General features: G+C 46.4%; 11 non-coding genes across 11 annotated transcripts; 3 read left to right on the top strand and 8 right to left on the bottom strand.

Moving 5' to 3' along the window:
- Positions 1-547: 547 nt before the first annotated feature.
- On the top strand, positions 548-629 carry trnas-gcu (transfer RNA serine (anticodon GCU)). Its single transcript has one exon. It is a non-coding gene; the product is annotated as a tRNA-Ser (tRNA).
- Positions 630-1,558: 929 nt separating this feature from the next.
- Positions 1,559-1,632, bottom strand: trnat-agu (transfer RNA threonine (anticodon AGU)). The gene has a single exon. It is a non-coding gene; the product is annotated as a tRNA-Thr (tRNA).
- A 342-nt stretch (positions 1,633-1,974) lies between these two features.
- Positions 1,975-2,045, bottom strand: trnag-gcc (transfer RNA glycine (anticodon GCC)). Its single transcript has one exon. It is a non-coding gene; the product is annotated as a tRNA-Gly (tRNA).
- A 1,535-nt stretch (positions 2,046-3,580) lies between these two features.
- On the bottom strand, positions 3,581-3,652 carry trnam-cau (transfer RNA methionine (anticodon CAU)). Its single transcript has one exon. It is a non-coding gene; the product is annotated as a tRNA-Met (tRNA).
- Positions 3,653-7,462: 3,810 nt separating this feature from the next.
- Positions 7,463-7,535, bottom strand: trnak-cuu (transfer RNA lysine (anticodon CUU)). The gene has a single exon. It is a non-coding gene; the product is annotated as a tRNA-Lys (tRNA).
- A 423-nt stretch (positions 7,536-7,958) lies between these two features.
- trnas-gcu (transfer RNA serine (anticodon GCU)) lies at positions 7,959-8,040 on the top strand. The gene has a single exon. It is a non-coding gene; the product is annotated as a tRNA-Ser (tRNA).
- A 313-nt stretch (positions 8,041-8,353) lies between these two features.
- trnak-cuu (transfer RNA lysine (anticodon CUU)) lies at positions 8,354-8,426 on the bottom strand. Its single transcript has one exon. It is a non-coding gene; the product is annotated as a tRNA-Lys (tRNA).
- A 982-nt stretch (positions 8,427-9,408) lies between these two features.
- On the bottom strand, positions 9,409-9,481 carry trnak-uuu (transfer RNA lysine (anticodon UUU)). The gene has a single exon. It is a non-coding gene; the product is annotated as a tRNA-Lys (tRNA).
- Positions 9,482-10,005: 524 nt separating this feature from the next.
- On the top strand, positions 10,006-10,077 carry trnae-uuc (transfer RNA glutamic acid (anticodon UUC)). The gene has a single exon. It is a non-coding gene; the product is annotated as a tRNA-Glu (tRNA).
- A 1,119-nt stretch (positions 10,078-11,196) lies between these two features.
- On the bottom strand, positions 11,197-11,278 carry trnal-cag (transfer RNA leucine (anticodon CAG)). Its single transcript has one exon. It is a non-coding gene; the product is annotated as a tRNA-Leu (tRNA).
- A 914-nt stretch (positions 11,279-12,192) lies between these two features.
- On the bottom strand, positions 12,193-12,265 carry trnav-cac (transfer RNA valine (anticodon CAC)). The gene has a single exon. It is a non-coding gene; the product is annotated as a tRNA-Val (tRNA).
- Between the last annotated feature and the right edge of the window lie 1,630 nt (positions 12,266-13,895).

Here is a 13,895-nt window from a genome sequence, read left to right on the forward strand (position 1 = left end):
CTGCAAAGTGTTCAGCTGATGTACATTTACTGGAGAGGAAAATGGGCTTTTGTCACGGTAGCCATGCCCACACAAGCTAAAATGTTTCTCCCGCCAGGACAACACCCACATGAAATTCAAGCTTTGCTCGCAGACGAAAAAGAACCAGCTGGAATGAGCAATCTGCACCTCCAAGTCTGAGTTTATGGTTCTTGCCCAGAAAAGCATAGCTCACCGCCGATTGTCTGTCCACTTGAAGTGTGGTGATGTAAAAATACACTAGTTTTGACCACACCTGTATTTTTCGTAAACATGATTAGCATGCAATGAATCAAAGTATAAGCTACGATGTCGGAGATCAAGAACGGTTTTGTTGGGGAAAAAAAGCCAGAACATATCATTTCGACAATACGGGTATCAAACCCGCTATTTCTTGCATGTAGAGCAAGAACTCTAGCCTTTGAGTTAAATTCCCCCGCTGCACAAGAAGGCTGCCACAATTTCTGCAACACCAAAACACTAATTAAGATGTGTCATTTTAAGTCCACAAGACCATGCCCACAAAGGAGATGAGGTGACCGAGAGGTTAAGGTGATGGACTGCTAATCCATTGTGTTCTGCACGCATGGGTTCGAATCCCATCCTCATCGGACTAACTAATGCACCAGTTTTGACACCACCTGTCTTTTTAGGAAACATCATTAGAATGCAATTAATCCAAGTATGCGGTACGATGTGGGAGATTGAGAATGCTTTTTTGGCAAGAAAAAGGCATAATATACCATTTGGAGAATGCAGGCATCGATTCCACTTCATCTCACATGCGAAGTGAGCGCCCTACCATTTGTGGTCAGACAAGAATGGGATTTGTTTTTGTGTACTTCGAATGAAATGTTTTCCGCATGTTGCAGAATTTAAACCCAGTCCTAACTGCATTCTCCCCTCTAGCACCTTGTCTTATCTTGTTGTGGGATCAATGCCCACAGTCTCCAAGGAGTTATTTGCCTTTTGTAGAAGAGATGTTGGGATTGGATCACCCCTTAGCATCCGACAAACACCCCAAACCAGGGGAATTACCTCAAATGGTAAAGTGCTTGCTTAGCATGCGAGAAGTAGCAGAGTCGATACCCGCATTCTCCAAGGAATCCTTTGTATTTTGTAAAAGAGATGTGGGATCGGAAATGAGTCCAGGATCTATCCCTCAGCGTGAGACAAATACCCCAAATCTAATCCCGGCCGCCTTTTCTAGATTAGTCTCTTATCATGGAATAGTGAAGAAACCCAGTACGTGATTTATTGTTCTCAAGTAGCGCATCAAGGTGACCCCAAGCATTCCACCGAGGCCGAAGACAAATCCTACCTCCAGTCAAAACCTATCCAAATGTCAATTCCCTGAACGGAAATCGAACCCGGAGCACAGCGGTGAGAGCAGCAAATCCTAGCCACTAGACCACCAGGGACTGCTTTAGGTCTGCACTCAGAAAGCAAATGCAACGTCAATTCGTTCTTGAAGGGCAAGTGACAAAAAGAAGTACATGGTTCAGAAATCAGCTGCCAAAGTTTCACTGACCAAGCACCCAGGCACTGCTGGGATTTGAACCCAGGATCTCCTGTTTACTAGACAGGCACTTTGACCAGCTTAGCCACAGTGCCAGCAGTGCATCTGGCACCAACACAAAAACAGTTCGCCAATGGGGAAAAATGTTCATACAAGGGAGGGAGTCCAAAGTCCAACACATGTGTGAATTGAGAGTCCCTGGGTGGGATCGAACCACCAACCTCTCAGTTAACAGCCAAACGTGCTGAGCAATTGCGCGACAGAGACTACAACAGCATGACTGCAGTCAGGTTTCACTAAGTGCTGTCCACCTTAACTCTCGGGTGGTCCGGTCTGTTACGTTTCAGGTGTCATTCTGAATACTGCACTTTCGCAGGAAAAGAGCCTTTGTACTTTTTCAACATGAGCTCTAAAGAAAGGCATAAGCTGAGATATACTGCATTGGCCGGGAATCGGACCCGGGCCTCCCGCTTGGCAAGCGAGAATTCTACCACTGAACCACCAATGCCACATTGGGAAACACCGTCGGAGAACAAATTAAATTGTCGAGTGGATGTGCCTCTGCAAAGTGGCGCTGAATGACAAAACATCACAACACACGCAAGGGATGCCAGGGGAGGCCGAGTACTAACAGAGCTGAGCGAGAGGGCATAAGAAAAAAATTAGTGACCTTGTGGTGGTTTCCCGACAGCACCAAGGATATGGTGCACGTCTGATGCGTAATGCATGCCAGGTGATGTTCATCTAGCGAGCAGACATTCTTGTGGGGGACAAGCTCAACAGTAGGAATGTTAAGAGAACTGACCAGTCCGCTATCAATGAAGTTCTCGTCAGCCCCAGAGTCAATTAATGCTGTGGTAGGAGAAGCTTCCCCCGCCCAGGATATCGTACCTTCCACCTGAAGTCGGCCCACCAAAGCGGATGACGCAGCCGGTGTGGTTGGAGCGGGCAGTGCCAGCAGCTGGGGAATATCCCTGGCGGAGGAAGAGCGTTGGCGTGCTGGGCGAACTGGACAGCGGGAAATTGTGTGTAGGACTCCCACAGTACAGGCGTAGAGAGGGAAAGTGGGAGCGTGAGGTCGACAGACGGATCGGCGCAGCCTCGGCAGTAATGCGGTCGCTGTAACGGACCGTCGTGGTTAAAAAAGCTCTCAATTTACCGGTCGATCTATGTTCCCACCCTCACCTATGGTCATGAGCTTTGGGTCATGACCGAAAAAATGACATCTCGGATACAGGCGGCTGAAATGAGTTTCCTACGTAGGGTGGCTGGACTCACCCTAAGAGATAGGGTGAGGAGCTCAGTCATCCGGGAGGGCTCAGAGTAGAGCCGCTTCTCCTTCACATCGAGAGGAGTCAGTTGAGGTGGCTCGGGCATCTAGTCCGGATGCCTCCCGGACGCCTCCCTGGTGAGGTGTTCCGGGCATACCCAGCCGGGAAAAGGCCCCGGGGCAGACCTAGGACACGCTGGAGGGATTATGTCTCACAGCTGGCCTGGGAACACCTTGGTGTCCTCCCGGTGGAGCTGGAGGAGGTGGCCGCGGACCGGGAAATCTTGGCTTCCCTACTAAGACTGCTGCCCCCCGCGACCTGGACCTGGATAAGCGGAGGAAAATGGATGGATGGATGGACTTGTATACTAAAATGAGATGGAGATAATTGCAATATTTGTCGGAATAGTTCTGGAACAAATGGTGGAAGGAGTATCTGACCAACATTGCTCTGAGACAAAGATGGCATACGCCAAGAAGAAACATGCAAGTTGGAGATGTGGTGATCGTCAAAGAGGAGGAGGTTCCCCGAAACGAACGGAAACTGGCTGGGATTCTTCAAGTCCATAAGAGTGACAATGGACGAGTGAGGACAGTTGCGGTGTTTCGCGATGCTTCAATGTCCCGCAATGGCGTGTGAATGCACTCAAGAGCAATAAATGCATCGAGAACAGCAGTAAAGGAAGCTTGAACTCTTTACTGGACCAGGTCAGCTAAGTAACAAAGACAACACATCTGCAAGCTCTTCAAAGGACACGTAAAGAGCACAGCCATAGCAGAGGATGGTTTCGATCCATCGACCTCTGGGTTATGGGCCCAGCACGCTACCGCTGCGCCACTCTGCTGCCGACATCTGTACAAGCACCCTGCTTTGTGCGGCTCCTTTTGAGTGTCCTCTGTTGTCAGTGAACCTCACAAGGTCACAGTGTTTTTTTCCTGATCAGGGCACCGTTTTAGGTTGGGTGGTGAGTGATCGAAGGCGCCAGATTAAGGTTCCTTACGCTCAGGAGGCTCTGGTTGAAATCCCACAGCTGGCATTTTCCTGGTCAGCTCCATTATCCCCGCATGGAATGATTTGGCAGCAAAAGACTGTCAGATTGTACAAGACACCTGAACACCTTGAGAAGAAGATTAAGAGAGGTTTTGTTCTAATGAGAAGGGTTTGTTTAACCGGGCTGGTTGTTGCAACCGCAACCCGACTCAAGGTCCAACGTGACATTGTGACATACAAAAGAGGAACTCCCCGTCGGAGAATCGAACCCCGGTCTACCACGTGACAGGCGGAGATACTGTCCACTATACTAACGTGGACTGCTGCAGAGTTGATGTGGTGTCGATTGGCCAAAGGGGAATTCAGAACAGGCTCGTGGCCCATGACCGTTTTCATGGTAGCTGGAGACTTTAACCACTGAAATCCATCCCGCTTATCCTCATCAACATACTGTATTCCCCACCCGTTACCAGCATGGGGACATTCCAACCCAAGATGGGAACACACTGGACCAGGGACACAGCAACATAGTAGGTGGCACAGACACAGCTTCACATTGCCCCCACTTTTAGACCCGACTGAAAAAGGACTCTCTTGCTTGGTGCTAACATGATGACCATTAGCATGTTAGCATTTAAGCTAATTTACTCATGTCTCAAGGCAAATAGACACATGGCATGATGTGGGGACACTATGGGACTGCCTTAACACTTTTGGACCTTGAGGCTGTCTTGCTAGTTTTTTTTGGGTTTTTTTTACCCCGGACACAGTCTCTTTGAGAGGAGGCTGCGGTCCATCAGGACCAAAACCTCACGCCACAAGAACAGTTTCTTCCCGTCTGCTGTCAGCCTCATCAACAAGGCCCGGAACCCCCCTGACACTGTTCACACCCCACCTCTGCCTCACCCTGCCACTTTGACACTCTATATGCGTTAAATTAACGCTCACTTTGGACTCTTGGGAAAAACAATCAGACTGCACTTCCGGAATAACAAACAAAAAACAGACTGCGTACATATATTTATACTGCATTCTGTATATTTTGTATTTTCATTTTTTAATAGATGTGTCTGCACCTACTTCACCAAAACAAATCCCCAGTCGAGGTCAGCAGGCCCCGTCTCCACTGTAAACAGTGTGGACTGGGCACTGCTTCCCTTTTCGGAGGCGCCGGACGGTTTGCCAGAACCCCTTCGAGGCCGACCGAAAGTCGTGCTCCATGGCCTCACGAATTCCTTCCACACCCGAGTTTTTGCCTAGACAACCACCGAAGCCGCAAACCGTTTGGCCTGACAGTCCCTGTCAGCTGCTTCCGGAGTCCCACAAGCCATCAATGCTGGATAGGACTCCTTCTTCAGCTTGACGGTATTGTAAAATGACTACTTTCTTGCACATTGCATATGACTTTTCTTTTTGGTAAACTCTAGTTGAACTTAAGACGGCTACGTGACTTGGGGAGGCCAACGTGACCTGATTGTTATACAAGATGTTTTCGGATGGGAGGGGAGTCCAAGATGTTTTGCCAAAACACTTAGGTCCAGTCAAGAAACATGACCAGATAAGGACTGAATTCTGGAAATCCACGTCATTGCTGGTGTTCATGAGGTCTACATATATAAGCGCTGTGTTGAATAAACAAAGGAACCCCTTTTCCTACAACTGCAGAGATGGTTCGTGTTGCATTATTTGCCAACATTTGGCGTCACGAACAGGATTGGAACGAAAGACGTTGATGCCTGTGGCTCCGGGACTGCACAGCACTGCAAGCCAACGGCCGTAAAAATAGGTAAGATTTCGTACCATTTGGCTTGACAGTGTGGTGCAGTTGTGGAGGTACTTAATGAGCATTAATGTTTAAATTTCTCCAAATAAAAGAGCCTGTTATTATTGCATGAGTAATACAAAAGCAGATTGTTGGTGGGGTACACTCACACAAAGTGTAGCCCTCACTTGAGAGTGGAAAAACCTTTGTGTGTTTTAACTAAAAATGACTCGAGTCCGGCTGTATTACAGCATGATTGGCTTGTTGTAGTTGTAAGTGTAAGAAAAGTGTAGAAAAAGTGCAAAAGTGTAAGAAAAAGAGCAAGAGGCTCTTGCCGGCTGTGTGTGTGTGTGTTTTAAGACTTATGCTGCAGCAGCTCTGAGTCCCGGAGTGTGTTCAAGAGGAACTGTCAGGCTAAAGATGAAGCCGACTACAAATGGTACTGAGGGATACCTTCATTAACGCAAAGTTCGTGAGTTGCGCGCCAAGTCTGGGTAGTTACGACCTCCAAACGCGCAAAGGAGGTGACGAACTATAGAGCAAAAAGGTTGCGCCTAATAAAATACACGTGAATCATTTCACGTCTAGTGAGAAGAGAAGCATACTCAAACTACACATGGTAGATTTGCAATAAAGCACGTCTTCTTGTGTACTTTGTGATGTAACTCGAATACAGTTTTGCAGTCCTATGAGGTGGACCGAATAATTTATGAGTATATTAATGTATACCTAATCTAGAAAACTGGAGGAAAGTAAGGCGTGAAGCAATCAATCGAATTGCTCAAATTGTGTGATTGTTTTCGTGCATGTAAATAAAACTCCAGAGTTCGATTGGCGTATTCAAGACTTCTAGTGTGTGTGTTTGGCTGACTGTCTCGTCTCATCTGTAAATCTTCCAGCTGTTTTTCTATTCAGTGTCTTGAGTGTGTGTGTGTTTATATGAATGAGGGTCAGCTGAGGGTAAAAGTGTGTCTTGGCATTGTGACCGGCCAAGAGAATAGCTGTAAAAGTATTCACGCTAATCACAGCAACATAAGCCAGTATAAATAGCTAAATAGTGCCAAACAACCAAGTGAGAAGTGTGGTGAAAAGTGTATTGTCACCATAGTTCCTATATTAATCTGTGTTTGTATGATCTCTTCTGGAACAATAAGAAGGTCAACTTGAAACATAGCTGAAGTGCAAGAAGTCTGTGTTTGTCGCAGGAGTTGCTAAAGTTAGGACACCTTGTTTAACTGTGTTAGTCAGCCTCATGTGTTGTGTGTTGTGAAGGAGAAATTTGAAGTGCGTCATAACTTTGCTTGCTCTGTGGTAAAGGTGGTTGGCTTGTTGAAAGGACATGATTGTTACAGTTGAATGGACAATAGAACGTGTCTCTTCCGCATAGTGATTAAACTCTGTTGTACATTATTTTAAAAGTGTTTTAAATTTAGTCAAGCTGTGTGGTTGTGCCATTGACCGGATGTGAACTGATTCATTGGAGGAGGTGTTGAGCGAGGTGATACAAGGGGAGTGGCTACAACCCTCCCTCAGAGTGTTGAAGTGGAAGTGCGCCAGTGCAATAGTTTATATTTTACATTGGTTTTTGTGTTCAGAGTTAGTGTGTCTAGAATATTCTAATGCGTCACATTAGTGTACATCATTTGTAAAATACTTAATACTGCCGCCACGACTGGCACCGACGGCCTTGCGGCCGCAGCTCCGGTCAGCCGCCTCAGCAATGGAGGCACGGAATATGGCCCATTCGGACTCAATATCCCGGTCCTCCCCCGGGATGCAGGTGAAGCTCTGCCAGATGTGAGAGTTGAAGACTCGACGAACGGGAGACTCTGCCAGACGTTCCCAGCACACCCTCACTACTCATTTGGGTCTACCAGGTCTGTATCACCAAAAGAGCTGAACCGCCCAATGTGGGGCTCGAACCCACGACCCTGAGATTAAGAGTCTCATGCTCTTCCGACTGAGCTAACCGGGCCTTTTTCGGCCAAGATATCACTTTTTAATTTTTTTTAATTGATGTGGTCTTGGCAGGTGTGTGTTGCTTTAATTGTATTGTCTGAAAAGACAAGATTGTCTGTCCACTTCAAGTGTGGTGATGTAAAAATACACTAGTTTTGACCACACCTGTATTTTTAGTAAACATTATTAGCATGCAATGAATCAAAGTATAAGCTACGATGTCGGAGATCAAGAACGCTTTTGTTGGGGGGAAAAAAGCCTTAACATATCATTTCGACAATACGGGTATCAAACCCGCTATTTCTTGCATGTAGAGCAAGAACTCTAGCCTTTGAGTTAAATCCCCCCGCTGCACAAGAAGGCTGCCACAATTTCTGCAACACCAAAACACTAATTAAGATGTGTCATTTTGAGTCCACAAGACCATGCCCTCAAAGGAGATGAGGTGACCGAGAGGTTAAGGTGATGAACTGCTAATCCATTGTGTTCTGCACGCATGGGTTCGAATCCCATCCTCATCGGACTATACTAATGCACCAGTTTTGACACCACCTGTGTTTTTAGGAAACATCATTAGAATGCAATTAATCCAAGTATCCGGTACGATGTGGGAGATTGAGAATGCTTTTTTGGCAAGAAAAAGGCATAATATACCATTTGGAGAATGCAGGCATCGATTCCTCTTCATCTCACATGCGAAGTGAGCGCTCTACCATTTGTGGTCATACAAGAATGGGATTTGTTTTTGTGTACTTCGAATGAAATGTTTTCCGCATGTTGCAGAATTTTCCACAGGAAAGAAATCTTTAAGATGTATCACCAAAAGAGCTGAACCGCCCAATGTGGGGCTCGAACCCACGACCCTGAGATTAAGAGTCTCATGCTCTCCCGACTGAGCTAACCGGGCCTTCTTCGGCCAAGATATCACTTTTTAATTTTTTTTTTAATTGATGTGGACTTCTTGATGTTTGATCAATTCCACAGCCAACCTAGTTTCTCAGGGAACAAAGGAGCGAGAGGTTCAGTCATAGTTGAGAACTTTGGAAGTGTAGTCATCTTAACCCGTTATGTTCATTTGTCATTTGTAATTTGTCATTTCATCAATGCCCGCATTCTCCATAAACTCCTTTGTTCTTTTGATGAAATGTTCCCACGTAGCGAATACTAATCCGGGCCCCAATCCCGATATCTCGGCTATAGGTATCACCCTAAACCCAGTCCTAACCTAAACCCAGTCCTAACCGCATTCTCCCCTCTAGCACCTTGTCTTGTCTTGTTGTGGGATCAATGCCCACAGTCTCCAAGGAGTTCTTTGCCTTTTGTAGAAGAGATGTTGGGATTGGATCACCCCTTAGCATCCGACAAATACCCCAAACCAGGGGAATTACCTCAAATGGTAAAGTGCTTGCTTAGCATGCGAGAAGTAGCAGAGTCGGTACCCGCATTTTATTTTGTAAAAGAGATGTGGGATCAGAAATGAGTCCAGGATCTATCCCTCAGCGTCAGACAAATACCCCAAACCTAATCCTGGCCGCGTTCTCTAGATTAGTCTCTTATCATGGAATAGTGAAGAAACCCAGTATGTGATTTATTGTTCTCAAGTAGCGCATCGAGGCCGAAGACAAATCCTACCTCCAGTCAAAACCTATCCAAATGTCAATTCCCTGAACGGAAATCAAACCCGGACCACAGCGGTGAGAGCACCGAATCCTAGCCACTAGACCACCAGGGACTGCTTTTGGTCTGCACTCAGAAAGGCAGAGACTGTGTCGCTTCTCTTTGGCCTTCTCGGTGTTGAGGATGAGGCAGCAGAAGTCTTGTGGCATTTTGGAATTGACCACAGGAGGAGGATAAAAGAGATTGGTTTCACATTTAATACTTCGCCTCACCGCCTGAACAGGGACTTGAACCCTGGACCCTCAGATTAAAAGTCTGATGCTCTACCAACTGAGCTATCCAGGCCCTTGATAAATAAGGACAACTCAAGGAAGACAAAATCTTCTGGCATACTGTACTTGTCCTTGCAGAGATGAAAAGGCCCCGGTCCCGAAATGTCCACCCCCAAGATGGACTGAGGTCTTACACTACCCACATGGACAATCCAAATATCTTCTGGACAAAAAGAGTTTGTCGTCAGACAAGACAAAGGTTGAGCCAGTCACCTGAACATGAAACTTTTGATCAACAACAAGACAAGACAAGGTGATACCTATGGCTGTATTTGGCCTAGATATCGGGATTGGGGCCCGGGTTAGTGTTTGGTACTTGGGAACATTTAATCACAAAAAACAAAAGAGATTTTGGAGAATGCGGGCATTGATCCCGCTTCCTCTCACATGCGAAGCGAGCGCTCTACCATTTGAGCTAATTCCCCTGCTGGTGCAGCATTGGCAGAGAAGGTCCAGTCTTATAACTATTTTGGTTCCTTTGCTGGACCACGTCAAAGCGACACAGTCTCTGCCTTTCTGAGTGCAGACTTAAAGCAGTCCCTGGTGGTCTAGTGGCTAGGATTCGGCGCTTTCACCGCTGCGGCTCGGGTTCGATTCCCGGTCAGGGAATTGACATTTGGATGGAGTCGCCAGATGGTCAACCTCCGACCTGTAGGCGAACTCGTCGTCCACAGTACCGAGGCGAAGACGGCAGTACATGGCACAGATACAGCTTCACCCTTCCCCCACTTTAGGCCTAGACTGAAAAAGCAGAACCCACCATCGCAGCTAAAATAGCCCACTTGGGAGAGCGTTGGACTGAAGTTCTAAAGGTCCTCACAATAAACCTCACTCCTCCTGATGGTCGTTACGTCTTTCAATAATGGGGCGTTAAAATGTGGATTTTCAAAAGGAACAAAGACAATCCATCTGCAACCTGGTCAACGGACACGTAAACAGTGTAGGTACCCTGCTTTGTGCGGCTCCTTTTCAGTGTCCTCCATTGTCAGCGAACCTCACAAGGTCACAGTTTTTTCCTGATCAGGGCACCGTTTTGAGTTGTGTGGATGAGTGGTCTAAAGCACCAGATTAAGGCTCCTTTTGCTCAGGGGGCACTGGTTGTTGCACAATTTTCCACAGGAAAGAAATCTTGACGATGTATCACCAAAAGTGCTGAACCGCCCAATGTGGGGCTGAAACTAGCGCACAAGGAATAACTTGTTTAAGTACACCTTTTGGACCTTGATGACCTATCAAGAAGTCAACCTTTGTTGGTTCAATTCTCCCATTCACCATGAGGATGTGTGCCGGTTTAGTGCATATGCAGAACTTAGTTCAGCTCAGTGGTAGAGGTCTCCGGTTCAAATCCGGATGCCCCCTGATGCACTCCTTTGGTTTAAGAATAGTCTAAGAGTACATGAATGCATGGCTCATAATAGCAACAACTTCGGTGTAATATAACTCAAGATTGTTTCCCTTTTTGCATGGCTCCTTTCTACATTTCTGGATCTTGCAGGTCACTGGGAAGATATTCGGCTCAAAGGACCATTTGGTCCCGAACATGAAACTTTCGATCTGAGTGTCCGGGATTCAAGTCCCTGTTCAGGTGACAAGGTCTGAGGTCCACTTGCAAACGCCTAATTTTGCCCTGAAAATACAAGGACAACAGGACAACACCTTGGTACTTTATGGAAAATACATGAGGAGCCGGGCTTTTAACTGGAACTAGAAAGACTTGTGGCCCTGCACTGTCAGAAGTGGGATTTGAACCCACGCCTCATTAGAGACTGCAACCTGAATGCAGCGCCTTCGACCGCTCGGCCATCCTGACCCTCCAGGTCTCACTCCTTCTGTTCCATGAGAAACTGGGTCAGCTGTGGAATTGATCAAACATCAGGATGGCCACATCAATAAAGACTGATATGTAGAGCAGCAAAAGGCCCGATTAGTCGGTAGAGCATGAGACTCTTAATCTCATGGTCATGGGTTCGAGCCCCATGTTGGGCGAATCAGCAGTTTTATTGATACATCTGAAAGATATCTTTCCTGTTGAAAAGTGTTCAACATGCAGAAAACATTTCATTCCAAATACATAAAAACAAGTCTTTTGACCAAAAGCCTGGGGGCTAACTTCGTAGGGCATCAGACTTTAAATCTGAGTGTTCAAGTCCCTTCAGAGATCAAGCACATGTCCTTGTTCCTATTTGTCACCTTGATTTTTTTTGTAAAAGAAGGACTTCAAAGGGCATGTTTCCACCCAGTTTCGAACTGGGGACCTTTTGCGTGTTGTATCCAGTCGTATTGACTATTGCAACGCCCTGCTTTCTGGTCTTCCTAAAAGAAACATCACAAGTCTACAACTTTTACAGAACAACTTTTGCTGCACATGTGCTGACGAGGACCAGAAGGCAGGCGCATATTACACCGCTTCTAAAATCACTGCATTGGCTCCCTGTATGTTTCAGGATCCATTTGAAGGTTTTCTTAATGGTTTTTAAATGTCTTAGGGGTTGTGGGCCTTCTTATTTTTCTGAATTTCTTTTATGTTATGAACCCTCGCGGTCCATCAGGTCCTCCAACACCGACCTGTTATGTATTCCCAGCCCATCAGTCATCCGGGAAATATAAATTGTGTGTCCAAACTGGGGATGGATGCTCGTGTACACACCTTCAGACATCAAGAACATATCCTTGTTCCTATTTGTCATCTTGATTTTTTTTGTAAAAGGAGGTCTTGAAAGGCCATGTTTCCACCCAGTTTCGAACTGGGGACCTTTTGCGTGTGAGGCAAACATGATAACCACTACACTATGGAAACCTGAAGGAAGGGGCTTTTAAGGGGACTGGTGAAGTCACAAAGCAGTTGCCAAACAATGAAACACGACGATGTGTCCAAAGTGGGGGCAGATTGACAATTGTCCAAATGGACAAAGATTTCTCCTTTGTAGGGAAAATTGTTCCAGAAATAATGGGCTTTTCTTCAACAAAACAAGACATCATAATTGCGGCTTGAAAGAAACACCTGAGCCACCCTCTGGGTCACTTTGATATCTCGGTGGACTCAACTTGTGCCCTTGGAGTCAATGGTTTGTAAATAGGCTTGTAACCTCCTCTAACCTCGTCTGGATGGCTGGATGGCCTTTTGAAAAATGAAGTTAAGGTCCTTTCAGTCAGCCAATAAGCCTTTTCAAACTATTTGCCAAGTCACAACATAAACAGGGATTGTTCTGAAAACCGGGCTTGAACCAGGAACCTTTAGAACTTCAGTCTAACGTTCTCCTAAGTGAGTATTTCAGCTTCTAAGGTGGTGTTCTGCTTTTTCAGTCGTGGGTAAAAGTGGGGGCAGGGTGAAGCTGTATCTGTGCCACGTATGTTGCTGTTTAGCTGGTCCAGTGTGTTCTCATCTTGGGTTGGAATGTCCCCATGCTGGTAACGGGTGGGGAATACAGTCCGTTGATGAGGATAAGAGCTACGGAAAATGGGAAGGATTTCACTGGTTGAAGTCTCCAGCTACCATAAAAACGGTCATGGGCCACAAGCCTGTTCTGAATTCCGCTTTGGCCAATCGACACTACATCGACTCAGCAGCAGTCTTTGTTAGTATAGTGGCCAGTATCTCCGCTTGTCACATGGAAGATTGCGCGGTTCGATTCCCAGACAGGGAGTTCCTGTTTTGTATGTCACGTTGAACCTTGAGCAGGGTTGCGGCTGCAACAACCAGTCCGGGAGAACAAGCCCTCTTATTCATCTTCTTCTCCAAGTGCCCAGCTGTGTTGTACAATCTGACAGTGCTTTGCTACCAAATCATTCCAGTCTCATTGCGGTTGTGGCTGAGAATGCCACTATTGACTGAATTTGGATTAGATAATCAAGTCTTGTGGTGGAGAGTCTCAGGTGTAGAGTCTCAGGTGGAGAGGTGTGACGTTTCTGATTGAATTCAGAGGTCATCAGTTGGTCCTGAAAACGGTCTTGGCACTTCTTTTCACGATGAAAGGTACGAAAACAGCTCTGTTGCATTGGCCGGGAATCGGACCCGGGTCTACCACGTGGATCGATCCTGGACTCATTTCCGATCCTAACATCTCTTTTACAAAAGGCAAAGAACTCCTAGAAGACTGCGGCATTGATCCCACAACAAGACAAGGTGATACCTATGGCTGTATTTGGCCTAGATATCGGGATTGGGGCCCGGGTTAGTGTTTGGTACTTGGGAACATTTAATCACAAAAATCAAAAGAGATTTTGGAGAACACGGGCATTGATCCCGCTACCTCTCACATGCGAAGCGAGCCCTCTACCATTTGAGCTAATTCCCCTGCTGTTGCACTGCTGGCAGAGAAGGTCCAGTCTTTAAATATTTTGGTTCCTTTGCTGGACTATGTCAAAGCGACACAGTCTCTGCCTTTCTGAGTGCAGACCTAAAGCAGTCCCTGGTGGTCTAGTGGATA

Source organism: Doryrhamphus excisus, linkage group LG6 (genome assembly GCF_037039965.1).
Source record: "Doryrhamphus excisus strain RoL-2023G ecotype Guam linkage group LG6, RoL_Dexc_Guam_v1.1, whole genome shotgun sequence".
NCBI classification, from domain to species: domain Eukaryota; kingdom Metazoa; phylum Chordata; class Actinopteri; order Syngnathiformes; family Syngnathidae; genus Doryrhamphus; species Doryrhamphus excisus.